Here is a 13,808-nt window from a genome sequence, read left to right on the forward strand (position 1 = left end):
ACTTGTTAGCACTATTATTATTTCATCTCTAGAGTCAAGCGCACACTACAAGACTCGTCAACCTTTCATGTTTTAAATTTGGGACTAGTCTGCAACAAAAAAAGCCTGGTTTGCTAACTCGTAGCATATTTGCACACTTGTGACATGCTTATGTTTATTGGTTTGAAATCTGGCCGACCACATGTCAGGTGTACATACTGTCCTGACTAGTGAGAGAGCGGCGAGGAGGAACAGCCAATGAAACTGTGAGAGTGAAATAAGAGGGCAAGAAATCCAGAAGTTACCCATGTTGCCTCAAACACTGTCTGATTTATAGTACACTACCTGTGTTTGGGCTCTGTAAGAATTTTAGACTTTTCTTCAGCAAAGATTCTTTAAAGGGATAGTTCATGCAAAAAATGTAATTCTGTCATTAATTGCTCACGCTCATGTCCTTCCAAACTTGTAAGACCTTTGTTCATCTACGGAACACAAATTAAGATATTTTTGATGAAATCAGAGAGCTTTCTGACTCTGCATAGACAACAACTCAACTGATACGTTCAAGACCCAGAAAGGTAGTAAGGACATTGTTAAAATAGTCCATGTGACATCAGCGGTTCGACGGTAATTTTATGAAGCTACGAGAATACTTTTTGTGAACAAAGAAAACAAAAAATAACAATGTTATTCAACAATTTCTTTACATTCTTTAAATTTAACATTACGGTTGAACCACTGATGTCACATGGACTTTTTTAATGATGTCTTTACTACCTTTCTGGGCCATGAACTTGTCAGTTGAGTTGCTGTCTATGCAGAGTCAGAAAGCTCTCTGATTTCATCAAAATAAATATTAATTTGTGTTCTGAAGATAAATGAAGGTCTTCTGGCAATGGAATGACATGAAGGTGAGTAATCAATGACATAATTTTCATTTTTGGGTCAACTATCTCTTTGTCAAAAGTGACAGTAAGGAATTTATAATGTTACAAAAGATTTCTACTTGAAATAAATGTTGTTCTTTTGAACTTGTTTATTCATAATCTTTAATGTTTCTTAAGCAGGACATTATTACATTAGAATGATTTCTGAAGGATTGTGTGACACTGAAGACTGGAGTAATGGCTTCTTATATTTTTATTTTATTTTTATGGTGTAAATATATAAATAAAAATAAATGCTGCCTTGGTGAGCATAAGACTGACCCCGAACATTTGAATGGTTAGATATTGTGAGTGTGGATTTGAGAGGAACATTCGCCCAGTTCATAATTCACAGTTCCCATAATTCCTCCATTTTTCATCTTGCCCTTTATGTAGTTACTATTAGCACTGTAATCTCAAGCTGTATCTCTCTCCTCTCCTGTCACTCTCTCTCTGTTTTTCTTTCATCCCTCTCCCCCACCCCTCTTTTTGTTTTTGTTTTTTCGGACGACTGGCTCTGTCCGTTTCGGATCAGGGGGTCATGTAGTCCCGTTTGTCAGTCCTGGGCAGGGATGCCCCAATCCCCACCCTTCCCCCTTCCCCTTCCAACAGGCCACACGTTCCTGCTGCTTATGAATAAAATAGGCCGAACTCCGTGCCATCGCATGTGGCGGCAAACAAAAGACGAGCACCTCACAGGAGCCGTAGATGAGCGTGCTGCATGAAGAGAACAATAGCGATGATCGCGATGAAGGCTGACTGTAGAGTAGATGGAACCAGCAGAACTAATTTAACCAGGCCAAAGAAAACTAAGCTCTGAAGTGGAAGGTGCTCATTACGTGACTGGTCAAAGTCAAAGAGTCATTGCTAGAACTATAATTGCTGTAGCAGAGATAAAAGCTGCACGATTTTGCATGGCTAGAAACTTTCCGTCTTTTCTGACACATAGGGATGGTTAAACAATAAGTCAGCTGGCAGAGGTTATTGTTTACTTGGCGGTTGTCAGTTTCAGGTCTTGGCTTGAAAAAATAATGCCAAGTGTGAGGACGAGATGTTCTGTTTCATCTCTTACGTACACTGACCCAACACGGCTTAAGAAAGGGAATAGAAAACACCACCTGAAACAACACGCCAGAGTCTCTTCTTTCCAAACAGATGCACGCGTTGTAGGAACAAAACACAAGCGTTTAAAGTCATAAAATCTCATGGGCAGAATGTTTCGAGTATTTTAAATCTGGGGTGCAGTGCATCTCACCACCTCATAAAAACATTATAATTTTCTTAGAAAGAAACAGGGTTGTTTTTTCCACGGTTGCTACAAAGCACAGCCTTTGTCTGGTCCCCATTGGCCATGGCCCCTGCTAAGTCGTTCTGTTCCAGCCCAGTTCACACCTTACACCAGACTGAAAGTATTTGACATCTCCAAACACATATGGCATCGTGCGGCAGATGTGGCAGAAGATGGGCTGCAGAGAATGGGCTTTCTGCTCCCTTGTGGCTTATTTAGGAATCCTGTCAATCTGATGCCATTTGGAGGTTATGACATGGATGAAACCCGGCTGTGTATGTGGTAATGTTATTGACAATGGAGAATGTTTGAACAACAGTACTGTTGCTGGGCATAGTTACTTTACTGAACTGCTTACTGATTGTAAGAACACTGGGTCTCATTCACTAATAATTGCGTAATTATTTTGTATTTGATGGTATCAGTATACTTTGGTTGTTCACCACCCAAACTAAAAGTGTGGGGTCAAAATGTAATATTTAAGTAATTTTTTTTAAAAACACTTATGAATTAATCTTTGATTTCTGCGCTGTAACATATGCCCAAAAGATTTTATGTATGGTTAGTGAATGAGACCCACTGTGAGAAAACAAGGTGAATGACACAGAGCTTGAATCACAATCATCATAAATGCACACAGCTCAGGGAGAAAGATAACGTTTCAGTAGCAACCCTTGAAGCAGTCTATATTTGCATTTTAACCTTAGTGGTATACTACCTAATGTACTGATCTAAAAGCTGATAAAGTCTCACCTGCCAAGTTGGGCGTTGGCTTTCACTGGAGGAATAAACACAGAAAGGAGCAAAAGGCAAATGAATTAACAGTCAACTTTGCAACATAGATAATGAACTTTGCGTAAAGCCTTTATATTTTACTCTTTCAAATCTTGGATTGAGATGTGAACACCAACAAGTTCACATTTTCCCATATGTGAATTTCCCTACTTTTCATTTTACTATAGAGTATCTTTTTCTTAATAGGGGTGGGGGAAAATCGTTATGGCTTAGTATCGCAATATTTTACATGACGATATTGTACCGAGACACTTTTAAGTTTCGATCTTTTACCAGAGTTTGAATTTCAGCTTGAGATTGCTGGTAAATAATGCACATAATTTTACATGTAATCTAGGAAATTCAGATCAATTTTTGTCATTTCACAAACAGCGCTAATGAATCAGCGCTTCCGTATCTCTCTCTGTCTCTCTCTCTCTCTCTCTCAGTGTGAAGAAAGCTCGTTCTCGCATATATCTGATCTTGAAGCACCTGTTACAGAAGGCTAAATATGTGTGTTATTTCAATACACCTAAACCAGTTGCGCACTGGGATGCAACAAACTTTCAATTAAACTCGCAGTTAGAATCAAAGAAGCTGTTTACATAATAACATGTCTACACTGCCATTATGCTGCTCATTCATAAGCACTGTTCACCTGTCACATTATTGCTATCTGTTTTATCTTTTTATTTATATATACATTTAGTTGGTCATTGCCGATAGCCGACATACAGCGATGTTGTGCTACGGGCGTCTCAAGTTCGAATCTCTACTCAAGGACCTTTCCTGATCCAAATCTCTCTTCCACTTCCCTTCCTGTCAGTTCCAATCTGTCCTATCATAATAAAAGGAGAAAATGCTAAAAATATAAATAAAAATCAGAGTTTTAGGTCAAACTGTCGCGTTATTTTGTACGCTATTGTGCAACAAAAATAGACCAATTTAGGATCCCAATTTGTACACCTTGGAGGATTTGTTAACATTATAAATTGCAATGTTGTCACAATACTACAGAAAAATGTTTCATATCACAATAATAATTGCCTCTGTTGATTCCCATCCCTATTGCTTATAGCCCTTAAATCTCTCTTACTCTGATCTAAGTGGCCTAAGTGTGATCCTGCCGCCATGAAAAACCACATTCTCCCTGGAGACATAAGCTGGGAACCAAAGGGGTAAATGACATATGGTTATGAAGATCGAGGAGGAAACCGGGAATGGAAAAAGAGGGCAGCCCCCAGAATGAACTGACCTGCATGACATTGATTAGAATCAGAATATGAAGTTTGCATGGTGGTTGAGCCAGGGGTCGACAAGTGAATGTACCACGTGGAGGGGATTGTGGGGGGGGGGTGCAGCGCTTGTCTACTGGAGGGAAAGGGATGGGGGATGTGATGCTTTGAGAAAAGGGTACTTTAAGGGGGGTAAAGACTGTAAATCCATGGCTCTGGTGATGCCTCGGAGGTGACTGGCTTTTGTTCGGTCGGTGTGGCCATTTGGAACGCAAATGATTATTCATTCCTTTGCAGCATTGCCATGACCTACATCTGGGACCTCCTTGAAATGACTTGTTGAATTTGGGCGAAGAAGACTAGCACTTTTGGCAGTGGCTTCCAGCAGCAGCTGTAGTCCCAGGACTAGCTGTTGGCTGACCATGATGCTTTTTGTCACAGGAAAAGTTGCATTAGTCTGATCATGTCGTACTGCCTTGGTTTTTGAAGCCGAGGACATATCTAGGTCATTACCAGCGTTTTCCCCAATTCATCCCCCAAGAGTGTCCATCGTCGTAGCAGGCTACTGTTTGCTAGTATGTTGTGACTGCTCGTGAGCGCTTGTTTTGTCGCATGGAAAACTAACAGATAATGATGGGGGCAGGGTTCGTTCTGTGGGGGTTGTGAAGCTGAATGTGTGTTTGTGAGACTGGGAGCTTTTTATTGGCTCCATGTGGCTGACAGTGCTTATGGTTGTATTGTGTGACCGGGCATTTTTGACAGCCAAAACCCTTTTCTGCCGTGACTGTACGTGCTGTTTATAGATCTGTAGGATGGTAAATTGCTTGCTAGGGTATTTATGCGCTTCATTAAACACAGCTGAAATGAGTCCAGTGTGCTTCTAAAAATGAAGAGGTTAGTGTTTGTGTTTTCTAAAACATTGAAATATGAAATATGCAGTTTCCAGAAAGATCAAATGATTAACCTTTATGTTCATAAACACAGTTAAACTTTCTTTGATGCCAGGGACCTCTAAATATAATGATCTCTTTTTGAGCGACTCTCTTTCTAAAATATAAAGGCAACTGTATATCTTCATGTATTAAGACCCATACTATAATTAGCATAATTTGGTTCTTGTGAAAAAGGCATTTTATTTTATTTTTATGTTTTTTTTTTGTTTTTTTGTTTTTTTGTTTTGTTTTGTTTTGTTTTTTTGTTTTTTGTTTTGTTTTTGTTTTGTTTTGTTTTGTTTTGTTTTGTTTTGTTTTGTTTTGTTTTTGTTTTTGTTTTTGCTTTGCTTTTTGGTTTGGTTGTGTTTTGTTTTAACTTGTCTGAGTTTGAAAACCCCTTCTGTAGAGGAACATTTAGATTCAAGCAGTTGTTTAGTTAGTTTCTTTAGTCACTGCTGGGAATATTATTCATTTTCTGTGGACAAAGGTTGCACTACGCTTTTGAGCGCTTTCCTGCCCTAGGATAAATGATGCATTCTTTAAACCAGTCTTTAACCAAACATGCTCACACAGCATAACCCTACATATTTGAAAATACCCCATGGCTCTATTTGACGGAGGGAATTAAAGGTGCCGTGTTATTCCCTGTCATATTACTGATGGAAAACCACACACCTGAAAACCGTTTTAAACGATTTGTTAACGTGACTTTTTGTGTACATGGTCATTGCCATTTTCCACCTCACTTTTGGACACGCTCAAGCACAAATGACAGACTCGTGTCTCCCGAACAAAAATAAAGTATTTAAATTATGCGGACTCTACCTATCCATTTTCCTCAAATCTAGGACACTGCCTCAACTAAAACATCCATCATTTTCAGCTGGAGGCTGTTTGAAAGGAAAAGCTGTTTTTAATGACACCGCAATACCTGTTGCTTAATGAGTTTGTATTTTGGATTGCCTTTCTGTATTAGTGAAAGTAGGTTTCTAGGCCTCCCCTGAAGAATATAGCTTGTCTTTTAATATCAGAAATAGCTCGCATGAAGTTATATATTATAAGAGCCACTGCATGAAGGAGAGTTGAGAGTGCCGCAGGGTTGATTCTACTTATGGCTCTCAGACTCGCAGCGCTCCCTCACCATGTGTTTGGCAGAGTCTTGAAGCACTGCTTTTTTGGCTTTGTGCATGCAGAGCTGTCCAGCAATCTTATTGATTCCTTTTCACAGGACTTTGAACAGGTAGTGAGGTCATGCTGTCGATATTACTTGTTCAGGGCAGCAGTTGTTTTGATCGCCCTCAGATGACTGTGAGAACTACGTGACTGACTCAGTTACCATTGCGTTGCCTCGGAACACAAACTCAGAGCTGCAGTCGATCTGGCATGAATCAGTCAGAACCCATCAAAGTGTGATTTTGCTGTTCATCTAGCTGAAAAGTTGTATAGCACTGAAGTGGTTCTACCTTACTTTTATGGATAAAAGAAAATACTTACCCCCATTATAATTAATAATACAACAAAGATAAATAGACAATAGTTTCAGTAGGTGGTCTTTTTTTTTTTTTTTGCCATTTCATTTTCATTGTCCATTGCTTTTGCTTTTGCACATTATTGCAGAGCAAAAGTTTGCTTGTACTCTGAAAAGGGAAAGGTTCCTTTGGCCCACTTGCTTATTCATGCCTCCAAAAAGCTCCCATAGGGATCACAAATATTACAAAACAAGAACATGTGAACAACTGTCTCGAATGAAGTTGTCAGTTTTTTTTAAGCACTTTAATTATGTGCGTATATTATTTTAATATAATAAGAAGCTTTTGGAGTTGATATTTATATTTAACGTGCCAACATTTTCACTGGTAAAAAATGCTACCTTTTATTTTTAGCTACATGTTTTGTGAGGTGTCAGAAATTATATGTTTCTGTTTTATCAGATGCTCTTTACATTAGGGGAAAAAAATACTATAGGGATTGGAATTATTATTATATCAGATTTAAATTATTATGTTATTATTATTATAATAATAATAATTATTATTAGACTGGAATTATTATAGTGGAAAATATTAAAAATTATTAACATTTTTAAATAAACAGCTGGAAACTCTACAGTTATTTAAATAGTTAATTCATAACCACTTTTGCTGGAAAATGTCGGCATAGGATGAAAAATATTTTTATGTAGTTATCAAACCTATTCAAACTGATGCTTTCAAGACATTCCAACAACTTTTCAAAACCTCTTCTATCCCTAACAATTAGAAAATTTTACCATGGGGATGATGTTTATGCTCACAAGGCATAAAAACATATATATGAATGACAAACGAAGATGTTTTTACTACAAGAAGCCTGAAAGTCTTGTACATTTAGCCTCAGTGTGTTGTGCAATAGCATGCTTCCTACAAACCCACATTAAACTCATATAATTAGCAAATGTGATTTTTATTTTTATTTTTTCAGAAATAGGCGAGTACAAAACGTTCCATCATGAGACAGGTTTTGGTACAGCAAGTACCTTTTCTAGGGAAGTAATAACTTAGTTGCTTTATCAGGACATGCTGCTTAGAGTTTTACAGACAAACTGAGGAGTGTTTTGGAGAGACAAAATTTTTTTGCTGTGCATTTTTTTTTTTTTTTTTTTGTTATACAAGAGTATTTCCATTGCTTAAAATAGCCATTTAATAGATCTGAAGCATGAGGGTATAAACAAACATCCGATCTCATAATTGCACTGTTTGCGTGTGTGCATTTATAGTGGGCAGTTATGTATTTAGAAGTGTATATTTAGATTGAAATTAGACCTTATTGACACAAGTCTATTTTTTTTTTCACATTACAGTATATCAAGATTCCTGCTTCCTCGGATTCTCCTGATGCATTCCGTGTCTTCTCCTTCTACCTGTCCAGTGACAGTAAAGACAAACCTCAGGCCAGCTTCGACTGTATTCACCAGTATGTTTCTGGGTAATATTGATTTTTAGTAGTAGAATTAATAATAATTAAATAAGGTTATTTGTTTTTAAATAAATAAATAAATAAATATAAATATATATATATATAATATATATATAATATATATATATATATATATATATATATATATATATATATATATATATATATATATATATATATATATATATATAATTGAAAACTTTGAAAAAAAAAATATTATTATTAAAATTGTATAAACATGACATCCTGTTATTTTAGACCACATACAATGAAAGACAGTTCAGACTTACCACAAAATTCTGACAAGCTTCTGTCCTTTTGTTAATATTTATTTGTTTAATGTTATTTGAATGAATGTGGAAGCACCATAAATATAATTCTTCTGAAAAATGATTTTAATGAGTATTACTGAAATTACTAAATAATAACTTGTATTAGTTATTATGTCTTGAATGTTAAATCAGTGTGTTGAGCGTAGGTTGTTGTTTGTTATGCTCAACATTTACTTTGACCTTTGAACCCAAGTTCCATTACAGTATTTAGCGTCACGGTCAGTTGTGAAGTTGCTGTCTCTTGATCGGGGTGGCACTGATCTGTTCTCTTTCCAGCTCAAAGGAGACTTGTAGTCTGACAATACTCCGCTTGTCTCGCTGAAGAATAGCATTAGATAGGTTTGTGGGAAAGAGGATGCAAAGCAACTCCACAAAAACCGGTTAAGGCCATTAGTCATAAATTAGTCACTGACTTTCCGGCTGCTTTGTGGACAAAGGAGCAGCTGTAACACTTAGCAATGGGGAGAGAGGCGTTAAACATGTCAGTCTGTACATAGCAGGCTGATTCTCAGAGCTTTCAAGGAAATTTCTGCAGTGATGTTTACACTAATTTAGATGTAGCCTTTTATTCACATTGTGTTCTTTTAAAGGGGTCATATGACGTTGCTAAAAGGAACATTATGTTGTGTATTTGGTGTAATACAATGTGTTATGTGGTTAAGGTAAAAAAAAAAACACATTATTTTCTATATAATGTACATTATTGTTGCTCCTCTATGCCCCGCCTTTCTGAAACGCATCGATTTTTACAAAGCCCAACGCTCTGAAAAATTGAGGTGTGCGCTGATGGCCCAGCTATCCAGTGCGTTGTGATTGGCTGAATGCCTCAAGTGTGTGACGGAAATGTTACGCCACTTAACATACTGTGATGCCATCTCCCAGCACGATGAGAAAAAAACAATAAAACCCATTACAAATGAGGCATTTGTTGCATCCAGTGGGCACATAATTACTGATTATAATGACGTATCGCTCCGCGTAAACATAAAACCATTTCTGCATTTGTGATCGGAGAAACGACAAACAACAAGCGCTACTCTACACTGCTCAAAACTCACGTTTGAATCATCATTGGCAAATTCTTTAAATATAAAAAATGTACTTACAGGCTGTGAATCAGAAGCGCCAGACTGTCCTTCCAAAGTTGGAACTGCCTCACTTTATAGAACAGCCTTTGAACACAGACCCATTGTAAGCTATGCTGAACTGCAGGTTCAGGAAATGGTCCTCCATAAAATGCATCACACAGTGTCACACAGGGAGAGTGAGGAACAGCCAGCGGATTCGACAAAGGAGCGGCCGTCGGGCTTGCACCAACCACATGTGACAACCCCTGGCTGGACTCTACTTTGTCCACAGTGAAAGCTGATCCGGCGATCCACAGCGCAAAGTTGATGTATTTCCTCAGTGACTAGAATGGATCAGCTCTAGGGATGACGAAGTGGATATAGTCCTCTTGTGGAAGGCCAAACAAAGTAGCTTTCACAACAAAACACACAGCATCTCCACAACATGGCAGCGGCAGCAACAACAATACTACAGCGAGAATAAAAGTTACGCCTATCTTTGAGTGACCATTTGGGCGGTGTTATGCAGATCTTCCCACATAGTGACGTAGATGTGTGGGGGTGTGTTTAAACAAGGCATTTTAGGAGGGCATGGACAAGTCTAAACTTTTATAAAGAATATCTCTTTGGGTTTGAGACTTTAGTCTTTACAACTTTACAGATCTTGTTCATGCTCCAAGAGCTTGTAACCCTCCAAAGAGAAAGGAAAAATTGAAATCGCATCATATGACCCATTTAAACATTTTTCACACAAAATTCATAAATTAGAATACACTTTTTCTATCTATCTATCTGTCTGTCTGTATGTTGATTTGTACTACAAAAATAAAGCTTTTTATTATTATTATTATTTTTTTAAACAGAACACATTTTTAATTTTAATAATTTTCACAATGTTACTGTTGGAACTTTTACTTATTTATTTAGATCAAATAAATTCTGCCTTGGTGAGTATGGTGAAGACTTACTTTTAAGAAGCATCTAAATAAATAAATACAATACATGCATACATACATAAAAATCTTAATGACCCCAAACATATGAACAATTAGTGTGTTTAATATATGCAAACTTATATAATGTTATTTTTTCAATGCGTATGTATTTAGTAAAATATATAATGTATAAAATAATGTTTATGTATTTCTAAGTAAACCATTCAAATAGAAATTATTTTAATTACAAATATATTTATTACATATTTTATATAATTTTTATTTTCTTTAAACAAGCTCTACAACTATGTCTCAATGCAGATATAAATTCAAAAACACCCTTAAAAATGATGCCTTATGGTGACACGTCACTTAATTGTTTGTAATTTCCAAAAATTCTAACTTGCTTTCAAGACTGTAAATTCATTCCCTGGAATTTCAACAAATCCACATGTGTATATTTTCCAGCATGATCATTTAACTCACTTTGTATTTCCTGTTTTTCTTAGAGATGGCAGGGAGCATCTGGAAAGTCAGGGCAGTATTCAGGACAAAATCACGGTGTGTGCCACCGACGATTCTTACCAGATGACCCGCGAGCGCATGTCTCAAGTGGAAAAGGACATCTGGAGTCGCTCAGCCATCGAGATCAAACCTGGATCCACACGTCCAAGTAAGAATCCAGCTCATGCACACAAAGGATCAACTCCATATGCAAAGACGCAATTAGCTCTCATTAAAACATGTCTTATATCAAATAACACATTCATTTCTTCCAAAAGCAAGTAATATGTTAGCCTGCTAGTATCATATCCTGTTAATAATGGTGGATAAACCAGGATGTTTTGATCAAGGGATGATTATGAGCCGTGTAAAGATGCATTTCCCTCCCCCAGTCCCTCTTTCTCAAGCATTTATGTGCAGATGACACAGGCACAAAGCCACAGACCTGATTGCCAGAAGTATGCGCTAACAAGTCTCATGCTGGGTGGATGAAGTTTAGCCCAGGATTTTAATTATCATGGCTGGGGATCAATTAGGTTTTCATCTGCAGAAATACTGAATTATACATGGGGTCTCTCTCTGAAGCAAACTGCAATTCCCCAAGCGACGACTAGAGAGAAGGACACGCGTCGCACTGGCCTCTCGTGTCTAAGAAAGCTGAAAGATAGCACTTGAGTGGTTAGAGAAAATAAGGTCTGTTTGATTCTGGGCAATTAAAATCTCTGAATCGCTTACACTGAGGAAAGCAAATAGTTCCCTTCCAGACCAAGCTCTGCAGTATCCTTTTTTTATTTATTTTTTTCGTCAGTATGTCTCAATTTGCCTTGTAATGTAAACACATTTGGGCTGCGGTGCTTGCTAAGGGGTATAATTTAGAGACGGACATTATAGGAGGACTAAAGTGGGATGATTTGATGTTGCACCATTCAGATTTCATATAATAGGTGTGTTTGGGTGAGTTTATAGTATTTGCTTTGGCTTTTTATTCAGTCACAGAAAAAAAAAAAGTAATACTGTCTCCATGCGTATTTTTAACCATATGGCGGTAGAAACGGAGCCATGTCCTTGCACAATTTAGTGCCTGGCAGATACATTTGTTTGGCTGAAACGAAAATAAAACAGCCTCCAACTTTTTTCCCATCTCTGTAGTCGAGCAGAGAAACCTCTTGTGGCGGCACACTGTATTTCTGTGGTGAACTAATGGTACACTTATCATGTAGGCGCTTCTAAATACTGCTTTGCCCTCATAGTTCTCATAGTTGGCAGAGGCTTTGAAATGTATGGCAGGTATTTCAGTGGACGTTTAATGATAAAGAGCAGAGGTATTTTAAGGTTGCTCTAACTTTGTACACTGGTAAGGGGCAAGCAGAAGTGCATGTACTTACTGTTTGATGATTTTGGTTCTCATTCATTTAGTGATCAAGATGAGTGCAGTCGTCATTAGTGGTCAACTGATGGATTTTTGGATGGTTGGTGCTGATATCTTAGTGAGCAGGTGGCCACTTGCTGATGTAAAACCAATGTGTAGACTTATGATATCATACTATTTAATCTAAACATAGTAAGGTGGCCACTTGCTGATGTAAAACCAATGTGTAGACTTATGATATCATACTATTTAATCTAAAGTTATATATTTACAGAAATAATTGTATTATATATATATTATATATTTAGTATATGTTCATTTTTTTTATTTAGTGGATTTATTGCTTATTAATGGTTTTTATTTAGAGTATTTTTGTTTTTGTTTGTGTATTTTTTTGTTTTGTGTATTTTGTATTAAATACATACACATACAGTTTGTATTTATAAAATATTTACATGTATTAATTTATATTCGTATAATTTAATTATAAATATATTTAAAGTATAAACATAAATATATACATGCATGAATAAATAAATATACACAGTACACACATATATATTATGTAAACAAAAACATATTTTGGATGCGATTAATCGTTTGACAGCACTATATTCATTATATTTAAATAAATTATTTGGAAATGAATCAATTAGAAATCAACTTGATAAGAAAAAAATAACTCCGTTAAATAAACTTTAGGCAAATTGGGACATTTTTGGGACATCCAATTATAGTATCTTTTTCACAAATAAAAGTAAAAAATAAAAATAAAAAGGAAGTAAAGTTTGACTAAGAAAGATGAAGAATAGGAGCTTGCTGGGTTCTCGGCACTGTCAAAATAAAAGTCCCTCTTCCAACACTTATCGGCAAAATAGAAAAACTAAAAAAAAAGTAACAATGCCAAATAACAGCAATATCTCCATCAACCACTCATTGTGTTTACAAATATATTAAAATATACTGATAAACTATACAGTGTAGGCTTTACTTCAAGCACAGTCATGTAAGTTGTACTATTTTTGAGCATGCAGACATGCTTAAACGAGTGATTACTGAGCTTTGTAGGGTTAAACAATTTGATTTTGGAATTTGATTTGATGAGATTGCCTGTAAGACTAGATTTGATGAAATGTTTGATGTTTGAGTCTTATGACATCTGTCTACAGTTCATACAGTATTATTACCCCAAAATACAGTAATGTGTCTTGAATGCTTTTGGAGAAAGAGAGTGTCTAATTCAGCACTTTTTGCAAAGCGCGACATGTTTAGGCGTCAAGAGGAATTCAGTACTGTTGTGTTTTTTTTGTCACTCTTGTTTGCCAGTGTGTTGGACTGTGTAATAGTCAAACATTCCTCATAAATGGGATCATTGTTCTCGCAGTTCTGCGGTTATTGCAGTATATTATGAAGTTAACGTAGCTGTTGAAATATGAAGACAGCTCTTTTAAGTATAATAAAGTGCGCCAACTTGCAACAGAGACATTTGTGAGAAAGGAAAACTGACCCCTG

The 13,808-nt window shown here is 36.6% G+C and overlaps 1 pseudogene; it reads left to right on the forward strand.

Moving 5' to 3' along the window:
• LOC109108871 overlaps positions 1–13,808 on the forward strand; it is a 40,337-nt pseudogene that overhangs the window by 13,557 nt on the left and 12,972 nt on the right.

The sequence above is a fragment of the Cyprinus carpio genome, chromosome B18 (assembly GCF_018340385.1).
Source record: "Cyprinus carpio isolate SPL01 chromosome B18, ASM1834038v1, whole genome shotgun sequence".
NCBI classification, from domain to species: domain Eukaryota; kingdom Metazoa; phylum Chordata; class Actinopteri; order Cypriniformes; family Cyprinidae; genus Cyprinus; species Cyprinus carpio.